The following is a 13,348-nucleotide window of genomic DNA, read 5'->3' as shown; positions in this document are numbered from 1 at the left end:
TAAAAAATGGGAAAAAAAAGAAAATACGCTAACTGAAATAAGCAGACCATGTTTTACTTATTCTTGGACATCCACGACTTCCCATGGCCCCCAGCACATGCCTAGCAAATGATTTCTGGTATAGGTTTAGAGGCAGAGTTCCTGAGTTGAAATCTTGGAACCTTCATTTCCTAGTTGTTTGATCTGGATGAATTATTTAACTGTTTTTTCTCTTTGTTTCTTCTCTTAACTGATTTTATTTTTTTTAGTGAAATTTATTGTCCAGCTGGTTTCCATACAACACCCAGTGCTCATCCCAACAGGTGCCCTCCTCAGTGCCCATCACCTACTTTCCCCTCCCTCCCACCCTCCATCAACACTGAGTTTATTCTCAGTTTTTAAGAGTCTCTTATGGTTTGCCTCCCCCCCTTCTCTAACTTTTTTTTTTACTTAACTGTTTATGCCTCATATTACTCATTTGAAAAGCAGGGGTAGTAATTGCACCTCTCTTGTAGGGTTACCCTGAGGATTAATTGAGTTAAACAATTGATGAGTTGATTAAGAGATTTAAACAACCTCTGAAACATAGTAAGCATTAACAAATGTCAGTTACTATCATATTATTATGTATGGTATCATTTAATGAATTTATGGATGAGGTACAGGTTGGGAAAGAGTCCTTAACATTTGAGAGATACAGTCTTTAGGAAAGAACTGTTTTATTTATTTATTTATTTATTTAACATTTATTTATTTTTAAGACACAGAGAGACAGAGTGTGAGTGGGGAGGGGCAGAGAGAGAGGGAGACACAGAATCTGAAGCAGGCTCCAGGCTCCAAGCTGTCAGCACAGAGAGTTCGCGGGACTCGAACTTATGAACAGTGAGATCATCACCTGAGCTGAAGTCGGATGCCCAACCAACTGAGCCACGCTGGCGCCCCCTAGGAAAGAACTGTTAAGGCTAAGAAGACCGATATTCTTGTAAAAGTGTTTTGTGTGCCGTATCACAGAGAGCATAAAGGAATGGGCGCTGAAGTTGTTTTGCCCGAACATGAAGCATGGCTTCACCCTGCACTAGCTGTGTGGCCTTGGGTAAACCACTAACTGTCTGAGCCTAAGGTTTTGTTTTCTAAAATCGGGTTAATAAGCGCTGCTTTGAGAATTAAAAGAAATAATGCCTGTAGAGTGCTTAAAATGGTGCTGGGCACAAATTAAGCACTTAATAAATGCTAGCTACCATTAACAGTGTTAAATTAGATAGTGTTTATTGAGCTCTTGGAACTCTTTGATCGAAATCATTAGTCTGTAATTTTAAATCTATCCAGTTGACCTCACCCACAACCTCAAGTCAAAGATAGCCTACTTTACATCGGAAGTGGGTTTTAACGAGTTTTCCAGAATGCCTACATATGCAATAATAAACATGACATTCCTCTGAAATTGACCTCAATCACTCACCATTGCCTAGACAGCGAGGAGCAAAATTCTTCAGCTTCGTGTAATGTCAAGTTCAGTGCATGTCCTAGTTTTTAAAATAAGACAATTATGCAGATGGAGAGAACAGATGGATTAGATCGGTGAGTGTTTATCATTTTTTAATATTTGGAAACCAGATGTGCTACATACACATTGCTGGTTGCCTTCTAAGGAAGCTTCATTGGTGGGTTACTAATCTTTAATAAGAAAGTACAACATTTTCATCCAGCTTAAATCAACTATTTTTAATATACAATTGGACAACCCCTGCTGCAATCCTTTAGAAAATAGGAAACAGATGCTTAATACAAGGAATACTATCAGCCAAGAAATTCCTGATGATCTTTTTATAGAATGTAAACTTACATATTTTATGGGTCTCTTAATGAACTGCTATAGAACAACTTCAGCAGTCAAAACATGTTGTGAAAATAGACGTGAACAATTTGTCACTTGTTAACATATTCACAGACGACCTTTCAGTTGCTCTCCTGGGGAAATGGGCATAATCGTGGCTCTTACTATGTTATTAACAACATATGTTATTTACCGTCCATCTGATTGGATATATTGGAGAAAAGAGGAGTTAGAATAAACAAACAGAGATGCCTCTATTTCTCTATGTGTTCCTGCTAGATTTGGCAAAGATCCCTTGCTAAGTATGAATACTTCTATGCTGATTGTGCTCACAGGGGTATGACACAGTGGAGTAAGGCCAGGGTAGTGTTCTGTTTCAAGAAATGCCTTTCAGAGAAAATTCCAGTAGAAACTTGGACTCTTGTGAGCAGAATTATGGGTTAGAAGGGCCTAAAGGGAGCCTAACATTTTCACATTGGGACAACAACTTAGCCAACCTTCCCCTGGCTCAGTCCAATGTGACACTGGAAAGGAGGTAGCAAAGAATGGCCACCTAGTTCCATCTCTGAATTCACCTCCGCTAGATGTCCCCTGTACCTCCACAAGTTGGGACACAAAAGCAAGGATTGAGGGAGTGGGACTTTAACCCTCCCATATCTCTGTCCCATCACCTACCTTTATCTCATGCATCCTTCATCGTCCTTTGTGCTGTTTAATGCTGGTTTAGAGTATGAGGGAGTAGGACAAGGAAAAGGAAAGGAAAAAAAAAGTAGAAGAGATGGTAGAAAATTTAAGAAGAACTTAAATGATGCACTTGGCACCATCCTGAAAGAAGAAAATAGGTTTTGAAAGAAAACAAAATGATGTGGCATCTTATCCATTCCAACTCACCACTGTCCATGGGAAGAGATGAAGGCTGATTATGTGATGGTGCTGAAGTCATCAAATTTAGAATAGAAAGGTGTAGAGATGCCATCTCCTCTCCTGGAAGTATACAGTTATTTCCTTTGTTTAAAAGGAAAAAAAATTGCTCTTAGGATCTTTCGGGGGTAAAAAGAAATGGAAATATTGTCACATCAAAAACGTGCTGCCTTTGGAAAAGCGTTGACGGATAAGCTATCTGACCCTTATAAAAAATGAGTAGAAACCTCAATCTCGAGACAATATGGTATAAACTATAACATTTAGTTTATAATGACAGTGTTACCGTGAAAAAACCCTCAGGGTCCCCTACAGGTAACAGGAAATAGGAAAGATTTCCCTACTACCTACATGGCCTTTGTGTGCAATTCAAGTAAATTAATATTGATTAGTTCATTCATTTAACAAATAGTTTTGAGTGTCCTATATTTGCAGATCTTAGTACTACATACTATTGAGGCTGCACAGATATAATTAACATGCTCTTAAGGAAATTACGGTCTACAAGAGGTGATAAAATGAATATGAAGAATGCCAGAGACTGCTATTTACTGTTCAGTATCTCCTTATCATTCATCTAATGGGCTACACACACCTTATAAGGAAGTGTTACATATAATTAGATTCTGGTTAGTAAAATGTAAACTGAGTGCTGTTTGGGATTTCTTTCTGGGAAGGCTTCCTCCAGCGAGCTGAGAGGTGGACCCTCTGCCCTTTCCCATGAAAAGACAGAACGAGACTGGGTCTTTTTTCAGTAAGGGGTCTACATAGCAGATCTAAACTGGGTGTAGAGCCCATTGCTTTTACATTAGAGAACAATTAAATTCTGTCTTAAGCCTAATAGTAACTGATACATTAAATTCCTGTAATTAATGCTGGGAAGTGAGCTATTATATAGACGCAAATAAAATGTCATGAGACTAGAGGATGGGGAAATGGTAATGATTAGAGAGGATTTGATCAGAGGAGGTGGTATGTTAGTCCCTCAGTCTGCCATAACAAAATAGCACACACTGAGAGAATTAAAGAGCAGAAATTCATTTCATTATAGTTCTGGAGGCTGGAGCTCCATGATCAAGGTGGTATCAGAGTTGATTTTGGGTGAGGACTCCCTTCATGGCTCTTCCCTCCGTGTGTCCTCTGTGCGCTGAAAAAGAGAGATCTCTGGTCTCCTCTTCTTATAAGGCCATCACTCCTATAGGATTACAGCCCCACCCTTACGACCTCATTTACCCTTAATGACCTCCCAAAAGGCCCTTTCGCCAAATAAAGTCACACTGTGGGGTATGCCTTTCAAGTATGAATTTTGAGTGGTGCCTGGGTGGCTCAGTTAGTTAAGCCTCTGACTTTGGCTCAGGTCATGCTCTCACGGTTTGTGGGTTTGAGCCCTGCGTGGGGCTCCGTGCTGACAACTCAGAGCCTGGAGCCTGCTTTAGATTCTGTGTTGCCTTCTCTCTCTGCTCCTTCTCAGCTCACGCTTTCTCCCTCTCTCTTTCTCTCTCAAAAATAAATATTAAAAAAATTTTTAATATGAATTTTGAGGGTACACGGTTCAATCTCTAACAGGTGCTGTGTGAACTAGGTTTGTAAAGTTAGATAGAACTTAAATACACAAACATTTCTAGTATTGGAAACAAAGGAACCAAATAGGTAGAGGTAGGAATATCCAGGGTACACATATAAAGCAAGAGTATTTCCAGTTGACCAGACTCCAAGGGCCATAAAGGAAATTGAACTATAAAGACCATAAAATGGAAGGCAGAATGGGAAAGCTAGTTTGGAGAGCAAATGCTCGGCTCGAGTTCGGACTTCCTTGTTCAGAGAATGAGGAGTCATTGAAGGCTGATGAGCTGAGGAGTGACACAATCAGAATTGAACTTCAGAAAGATAATTTGAGGGTAAAATGTATGAGAGATCGGAGTGAGTGAAAACTGGAAACAGAAAGAACAGTAAAAAAAAAAAGGCTATTGCAATAGTTCAGGGAAAAGATAGTAACTTGAGAGTTATATCCAATTAAAAACAACCATTGTTTTAAAGTGGAATTCTTCATATTTTTCTTATCTCTATTTTTCCATTTGGTTTTTGGCATTCTCATCCTGTAGCTTTTGTCTTGGCATTTTGTGTTCTGAAGACTTAATCCCTCTATTGAGAAAGTCTTACAGGCAAGTACATAGAATTGACACCCAGCACTTCAGGAATTCTGGGGAAATTTCTTTTTGTATTAATTCTTATTTACTTATTTTGAGAGAGAGGGAGAACAAGTGGGGAAGGAGCAGAGAGAGGGCAGAGAGAATTCCAAGTAGGCTCTGCACTGTCAGCTCAGAGCCCAACATAGGGCTCAAACTCATGAACTGTGAGATCATGACCTACACCCAAATCAAGAGTCAGACGCTTAATCGACTGAGCCACCCAGGTGCCCCTGGAAAAATTTCAAAGGCAGGATAAGTCACCTGTCAGAGCTCCAAAATACCCACTATACAATTGGATTCACCTACCCATAGGAAACCTTAAAGTTTTGGTTATCAGAAAAATTAAATATTTCACAACTAAAAACATAACTGACTATGGAAAAAAGCAAAATTGTGCATTTAAACTTTATTGAGCCACCTTGTATTTAGCTACACAAATTGACTACCAAATGAGCACTCATCATGTTATCCATACCATTCAAAATAAACATCAGTGTTTATTATGTGAATGGGAATGAACGAGAAATTCTCAGCAAAACCTCTCGTGTAGCAAAACAGCATATTTTGCTTGCATTTTAGCTACCAAGTTGTTTAGCTTTTCCTGTCGTTTTTTCAAAACAACCTCATTTCTTCTCATGGAATTTAGCCCATAGTTCTATTCACGATCACCAGTATCCTAGTCCATTTGGCATTTACCCAATTGATCCTTAGCCAAAATAATTTAGTTATTGTTTCCAAATAGCCCCTCTAGTTTAGTTGTTAGCTTCTTTCCCAGACTGGAGGCTCAGTGGCTTACAGCACATTCTTGCAGTTTCTCCATAATGCCAGGATCATAGTCCACTCCCCTAGTTTGTAGAGCAAGAAAATATACCCTTAATCAATAAATAGCTGCTGATTTACCAACGCGAGCAAGGCAGTGGGCTAGGAACTGTTGGGAATACAAATGGACTCTGCTCACTGACTCATGAGCTTTAGTTCCAAATCTATAAAAAGATTTTTTCCAAACTCTCTCCAGCTAGAGAATTGTAGGAGCTTTGGCCCATTTGAAATTTCTCTAGGGTAGTCTGGGCCTATTATGGACAGAGGGATCTTCTTAGGGATTAATATAAGAAATATTCCAGCTTCTACTCTCCTCCTCAACTCCTCTTTCCTTAGAATGAATTCTTGCCCATAAGAGTTCCCTATCCCTCAGGCCCCAACTCCCCAGATACACCTGAATCCTGGGATGAAACAGCAGAGACAGAGAGCCTGGAATTGCAACAATAAAGCCTTGGCAATTCTTATAAAAGTCTCCACCTCCTTGCTGTTTGTAGCATCTGATGGTGTTTTAACTAGGGACTCTGAGATTTCCCCTCTAGGCTGTATTTCAGAGAGGATGGCTCCAACTTACCAAGTAGCAGTTGGCTTTGCATGCCATAGGAAAGTGGAGCCCAGGTTGAGGTAATGGGCAAAAACCCTACCAGAAGGAACTAGAAACAAGTTGATAAGTGAAACGGTCACAATGCTTTAAACAGTGAACTTGGCTAACCTATGTATAGGAAGAGAAGAAGCTGACAACACCCAAAATATGATGTATTTGAAAACTTCATCTTAGCACTCTCAAAAATCAGGGTAAATGACTCCAAAAATTGATGTTATTTCACGACTGCCCCAAGGGAAACTGGCTTCCCATAAAAGACCTCTATCTTCCTCCTCTACCTTCTTCAAAGACTTATGGATGCAGGTCTCGACCTACTAGAAATACAATCCCAGTTCCCAACATCCTACTGAAGCATGCACAGAATCAGGCTTCAACCACAGAGGTGCCTGTGTTTAAGTATTAAAGGGGTATTATAATGATCTTACATTTCTGGAATCAACTCCAGTTGGTTACTATGCATTGTCCTTTCAGATATTACTGGATTCAACTTGCTAATTTTTGTTTCTTGTAATGTTCTTATTGGATTCTGATATCACAGTTATGCTGACATCATAAACTGGGTTAGGAAGGGTTTCTTCCTACTTTATCTTCTGAAAGAGTTCCGTGTAACATTGGTATTCCCCACATGTTTCACTAAACTAACCCAAAAATCCAACTGACTGTAGAATTTTCTTTGTGGAAAAATTTTTCATTATAATTTTTTTAAAAAAAATAGGGGGCTATTTAGATTTTCTGCATCTTCTTGTGTCAGGTATGGTAAATTTTGTTTTTCTAGGAATTTGTTCATTATACCTAATTAAATTTACTGGTATGAAGTTGTTCATGATACCATTTTACAGCACTTAACAATTGATATTTTGTTAGCTTTAATGCCTTGTTTTTTTCAATTAATGTGTTTATTTTCAGGTAACTAGCTTCACATGTCATTGTAAGAAAGTATACAGAGAGCCCCTGTATTCTTTATCCAATTTCCCCCAATATAGAGTCCTTGGAAAAGTACTACATGGTATAACCAGGATACTGATATTGATGGAGTCAAGACACAGAGCATTTCCGTCACCTCAAGGATCCCTCATGTTGTTCTTTTATAGACACACTTACCCACCTCTCCCCACTTAAACTCTGTCAAGCACTAACTTCTTCTCCATTTCCATAGTTTTCTCATTTTAAGAATGTTATATAAATGGAATCATACCAATGCAATCTTTTGGGATTGACTTTTCCATTATATTTTTTATTTCAAAAATTTCTATAGAGTCCTTTATATCTTCTAATTCTCCGCTTAGACTTTTGATTTATTTTATTTTATTTTTTGCTGATGCTTTCTTTCTTTCACCTTTTTTTTTCCTCCCCATTGGTTTCAAGCATGTTTCTAATTGCTCATTGGAGTGATTTTATGATGTTTATGATGGATGCTTTAGAGTCTTTGCCAGATAATTCTAGCATCTCTGTCTCTTCAATGTTGGTATATACAGATTGTATTTTTCATTCAATTTGAGATCTTACTAGTTCTTGATATGACAAGGGACTTTTTGTTGAAATCCAGACATTTTAGTTATTATGTTATGAGACTCTGAATCTTATTGAAACTTTCTTCTGGTACCTCTCTGATAGGGGACACCACCTAATTCCTGCCAGGTGGGGGTAGAAGTTCAGGTTCTCTACTTAGCATCTCTTGACACCCAAAGCGTGCGCGCGTGTGTGTGTGTGTGTGGGGGGGGTTCTTGTTACCGCTGAGTGAGGTGGAAGTTCCTGCTCTCCACTAGGTCTCTACTGGCTCTTCCATCTTGAATGTCTTGTCACTTCTCCTCATGTCACTGACATACGAAGAGGTGGGGGAGTTTAACCTCGATACAGTCATTTCTCCACTATGTCTCCTCTGTCACCACCCCAGCAGGACATATGATGGGCACTTTATGAATGCCTTTGAGATATGGAAGTTCCTGCCTCTCATGTGGTCTCCAGTGACATGGCAGTGAGGAGAGGCTTTATTACAGTCCAGCAAGGATGAAAGTCCCAGTTCCCTACTCAGTTGGCAAAGGTGGGAAGCACAGGTTCACCTTGGCTATCGTGTGTGTGTGTGTGTGTGTGTGTGTGTGTGTGGTGTTTAGATACAGTAGAGCAGTTTCTTTCTAAAACACTTGTCTTGCTAGACCACCCTTTGCCTGGACGTTGGACTAGGGAGAGCAGGCTCTGTTGGAGATTTGAGTTTGTGTCCATTGGCATCAGTGGCTTCTCCAGCACCGTGTCTGGAAACTAACAGGCAGAAAGAAAGTCCACAAACTCACCACCTCAGACTTCAGGTCTTGAGGTCTGTGTAACAGATCCGCCTACTTCTTTCAGAATCTTCTTATGGTTTGCCTCCCTACCATAAGAGACTCTTAAAAACTGAAAATAAACTGAGGGTTGATGGGAAGTGGGAGGGAGGGGAAAGTGGCTGATGGGCATAGAAGAGGGCACCTGTTGGGATGAGCACTGGGTGTTGTATGGAAACCAATTTGACAGTAAATTTCATATTAAAAAAGAAAGAATCTTCTTATGTTTTTTTTATATATTATTTTCAGGTGTTTTTGTTCTACTGAGTGGGAGAAATAGGGAAATGTACATTTACTCCATCTTCCTGGCAGTGAAAGTCAATTTTCATAGGATCCATAGGGATGTCTGTTCTTTCATTCCCAATATAGGTAATTCTCTCACTAGGAATTCATTAAATTTGCTCATTTTTCAAAAGCATAATTTTGGGTTTTTTTAGTTTTCTCTATTGCTTGTTTTCTATTTCATTGATTTCTGCCCTTTATTATGTCCCTTCCTCTACTAACTTTGGATTTCATTTGCTCTTCTTTTTTCTAGGTTCTTAAGGTAAAAGCTTAGATAATTGATTTTAAACTTTTTCCCCTCTAAGCATGTAAAATAAACATCGCTTTATGTGTATGTTACAAATTTTGATATGCTATACTTTTGTTATAGAGTCTAAAATATCCTCTAATTTGGGGGTAATTTTTTTTCTTTAAGTTATTTTAGATGAGTATTGCTTTACTGGCAAATAGTTCACTCTTTTCTCCTGTTCACTCACAGAGAACACTCTCATCCTTGACCTGTGCTCTTGAAAGTATAACCCAAGGCATAATCTTCTGAGTTCTCAGAAATTCCCTTTTAGGAATGAAAAGGGTGATGAAATCTGGCTTTGGCAAACCTCCCATGCCCCATTGTCCATCATTCCCACAAGCTTCCCACTCACACTTCATCGTCTGGTTACTGACCTAGTTTTCTGATGAACTTGCCTTGTGGTTCTATTCATAACCAAAGGAATGGCATTCTAGAATACTCTAAGCTTATTGTTTTAAAGGGACCATGCAACCTATACTCCTGAGTCACTAGACCTGTACATTTAATCTGAGTCATCAAATTTACTGGCAGGACATTGTCCTTCACACTTCTCTACTGTATCTTTTAACTAGATTCTCTTGCTTCCCCAATAAACGACAGCTTTCTAGACACTTAGAAATTTTTTCACTGCTATATGCCTCCTTCTTTAAATTTGCTAAAGAACAAGTTCTAAAAACATAGACCATAGTAATAAATCTTGCACACAACAATAATATTCCCCTTCAAAGGGTGCACTAATAAGGATATACACAATCACAATAAAATATAAAAGAAAATAAACTTCATTTTATTAAGCACAAACTGAGAACAATTTGCTCGAAACACAGAGTTATTTATTAAACTTAACTTATCTGGCAGCTTGCTTTCTCTGAATCGTGATATTTCTCAAGAACTCACCACCGCATGAAATATCTTCTTTATTAATATCTGAATGGTGGATATTTTCTGATTGAAGATTAGAGAAATATTATTGTAGAATAATAATAATAGTTTGCATATGCCTTTTTTCTTTTGATATTTGCAACACTTTTCCGGGTACTGATTTAAGAGATACTAGTCTTCCAATTTATAGGTAAAGAAATGGGTTCAAAAAGAAGTGACTTTCAGGAAAGGACTTCCAGTAATGGTTAAGTGAAAACTAAAACTAAAGCTTTATAGTTTCTGGTTGTACATTTAAATCTATGATCCATTATGCATTAATTTGTGCATAATGTGAAGCTTACGTCTATATCCTGGAAGAGATATGAAAGACTGATGTATTTTTTTTTTCATAAATGTTAGAAGGTACCAGGGAAAGCATCTAGACCAGGAGATGTCTTTTTCAGAAAGTTTTTGACTATTAACTCAATTTAATAGTAGTAGATTATTCAAGTGATTTTATCTGGGTTGAGTTGTGGTAGTTTCCAAGAAACTCGTTTCCTTTCTCTAAGTTGTTGAATTTATGTATTGTCAGAAGAAGATTTAGAGAGCTTTGCTTTTGATATGAATAATTTATTAAGCAAGAAATAAACCAGTTGTGAGCAGAGATACTTCAAATCCAAAACGAACATGAAGCTTAGAGGCATGATTATACTGGGTGGCTTACAAAGTGAAAAATGAGGAAGCTGTTTAACCTCTACAATGACTGGTTATTACACCAGGGGTTTCCAGATGGCAGGGGGTCGCCTAATGCTGATTATCTTGCATCACTTTAGGATAACGACTTATGCTTCTTTTATGACATTTACAAGAAACAATCTAAGGTAAATTGCTCTTATGTTCATGAAATAAGCTGGATTAAGTTTTTCTTACATGGCTTAAATGGTTTTGTCTGCCTGAGGGATTGTCAAACCTGGTCTCCATTCTATTTTATTTTAACATCATGCAGGGTTGTTGGTAACATACCTTTATTATTCTTTTACTAACCACAGTGTCTGTGGAGACACATCCTCATTCATTCTGGGTGTGGGAAATTTGTGTTTTCTCTTTCCTTTTCCTTTGTCAGTTTAGCGAGATGTTTATCCATCATCCTGATCTTTTAAAGGAAACATTGTTTGACTTCACTGATTTTCTTTATTTGATTTCCTGTTATATCTATTTTTTAAGTTTATTTATTTATTTTGAGACAGAAAGTATGAGCGGGGAAGGGCAGAGAGAGGGAGAGAGAGAGAATCTCAAGCAGGTTTCACGCTGTCAGTGCAGAGGCCCATGCAGGACTCAATTCCAGGAGTCTGGGATTGTGACCTGAGCCAAAATCAAGACTTGAATGCTTAATTGACTGAGCCACCCAGGCGATCCATTTCCTGTTATATCTATTGACTAGAGAGGGTATATATATGTATCTCTCTCTCTCTCTCTCTCTCTCTCTCTCTATATATATATATATATATTCATAGTTAATGCAATATGGATATATTCAGATTTATAGCTATCATTTAATTATTTTGGATTTATATCTACTATTTTCTTATTTGAAAATCACATATCTACAAATGACGTTTCTCCAGTATATTAAAAAACTCTCAAAATTCAATAAAAAAGAAATTAAACAAGCCAATTAAACAGTCAGCAAAGACATGAACAGATACTTTCTTGAATACATTTCTAAAATGGCAATGTAGGGGCGCCTGGGTGGCTCTGTTGGTTGAGTGTCTGACTCGTGATGTCCACTCAGGACTTGATCTCTGGGTTGTGAATTCAAGCCCTGCATTGGATGTGAAGCCTACTTTTTTTTCCTTCAATATATGAAATTTATTGTCAAATTGGTTTCCATATAACACCCAGTGCTCATCCCAAAAGGTGCCCTCCTCAATACCCATCATCCACCCTCTCTGCCCTCTCACCCCCCATCAACCCTCAGTTTGTGCTCAGTTTTTAAGAGTCTCTTATGATTTGGCTCTCTCCCACTCTAACCTCTTTTTTTTTCCTTCCCCTCCCCCATGGGTTTCTGTTAAGTTTCTCAGGATCCACATAAGAGTGAAAACATACGGTATCTTTCTCTGTATGACTTATTTCACTTAGCATAATACTCTCCAGTTCCATCCACGTTGCTACAAAGGGCCATATTTCACTCTTTCTCATTGCCACGTAGTACTCCATTGTGTATATAAACCACAATTTCTTTATCCATTCATCAGTTGATGGACATTTAGGCTCTTTCCATAATTCGGCTATTGTTGAGAGTGCTGCTATAAACATTGGGGTACAAATGCCCCTATGCATCAGTACTCCTGTATCCCTTGGGTAAATTCCTAGCAGTGCTATTGCTGGGTCATAGGGTAGGTCTATTTTTAATTTTCTGAGGAACCTCCACACTGCTTTCCAGAGTGGCTGCACCAATTTGCATTCCCACCAACAGTGCAAGAGGGTTCCCGTTTCTCCACATCCTCTCCAGCATCTATAGTCTCCTGATTTGTTCATTTTGGCCACTCTGACTGGTGTGAGGTGATATCTGAGTGTGGTTTTGATTTGTATTTTCCTGATGAGGAGCGACGTTGAGCATCTTTTCATGTGCCTGTTGGCCATCTGGATGTCTTCTTTAGAGAAGTGTCTACTCATGTTTTCTGCCCATTTCTTCACTGGATTATTTGTTTTTCGGGTGTGGAGTTTGGTGAGCTCTTTATAGATTTTGGATACTAGCCCTTTGTCCGATATGTCATTTGCAAATATCTTTTCCCATTCCGTTGGTTGCCTTTTAGTTTTGTTGGTTGTTTCCTTTGCTGTGCAGAAGCTTTTTATCTTCATAAGGTCCCAGTCGTTCATTTTTGCTTTTAATTCCCTTGCCTTTGGGGATGTGTCAAGTAAGAGATTGCGACGGCTGAGGTCAGAGAGTGAAGCCTACTTTAAAAATAAAAATAAAAAATAAAATGGCGGTTGAATAAATAAATAAATAAATAAAATGGTAGGCACATGAAATATGTTATGCATCATTAACCATTAGAGAAATACAAATTAAGATAATGAAATAACATTACACATCTATTAGAATAACTAAAATATGAAATATGGACAATATCAAGCTACGGTAAGCTATCATTGCATAGGAGTGGAAAAAGATGATTATTCAAGAAACTGTGCTGACATAATTGTTGCAGAAGGAAAAGAAATTAAAATAATCTCTCTGTCATTCTACTCTCTCTC

At 38.3% G+C, this 13,348-nt stretch overlaps 1 long non-coding RNA gene across 1 annotated transcript; it reads right to left on the bottom strand.

The window, feature by feature from the left end:
- Positions 1–861: 861 nt before the first annotated feature.
- On the bottom strand, positions 862–7,009 carry LOC109500214. The gene is made up of 5 exons (XR_002157860.3): positions 6,769–7,009; positions 3,749–3,881; positions 2,705–2,818; positions 1,439–1,502; positions 862–921 (listed from the first exon to the last, which is right to left on the bottom strand). It is a non-coding gene; the product is annotated as an uncharacterized LOC109500214 (long non-coding RNA).
- Positions 7,010–13,348: the final 6,339 nt, after the last annotated feature.

This window comes from Felis catus, chromosome B2 (assembly GCF_018350175.1).
Source record: "Felis catus isolate Fca126 chromosome B2, F.catus_Fca126_mat1.0, whole genome shotgun sequence".
Taxonomy (NCBI): domain Eukaryota; kingdom Metazoa; phylum Chordata; class Mammalia; order Carnivora; family Felidae; genus Felis; species Felis catus.
The sequence above is the reverse complement of the archived record's forward strand: the minus strand, read 5'-3'. Positions and strand labels throughout refer to the sequence as shown.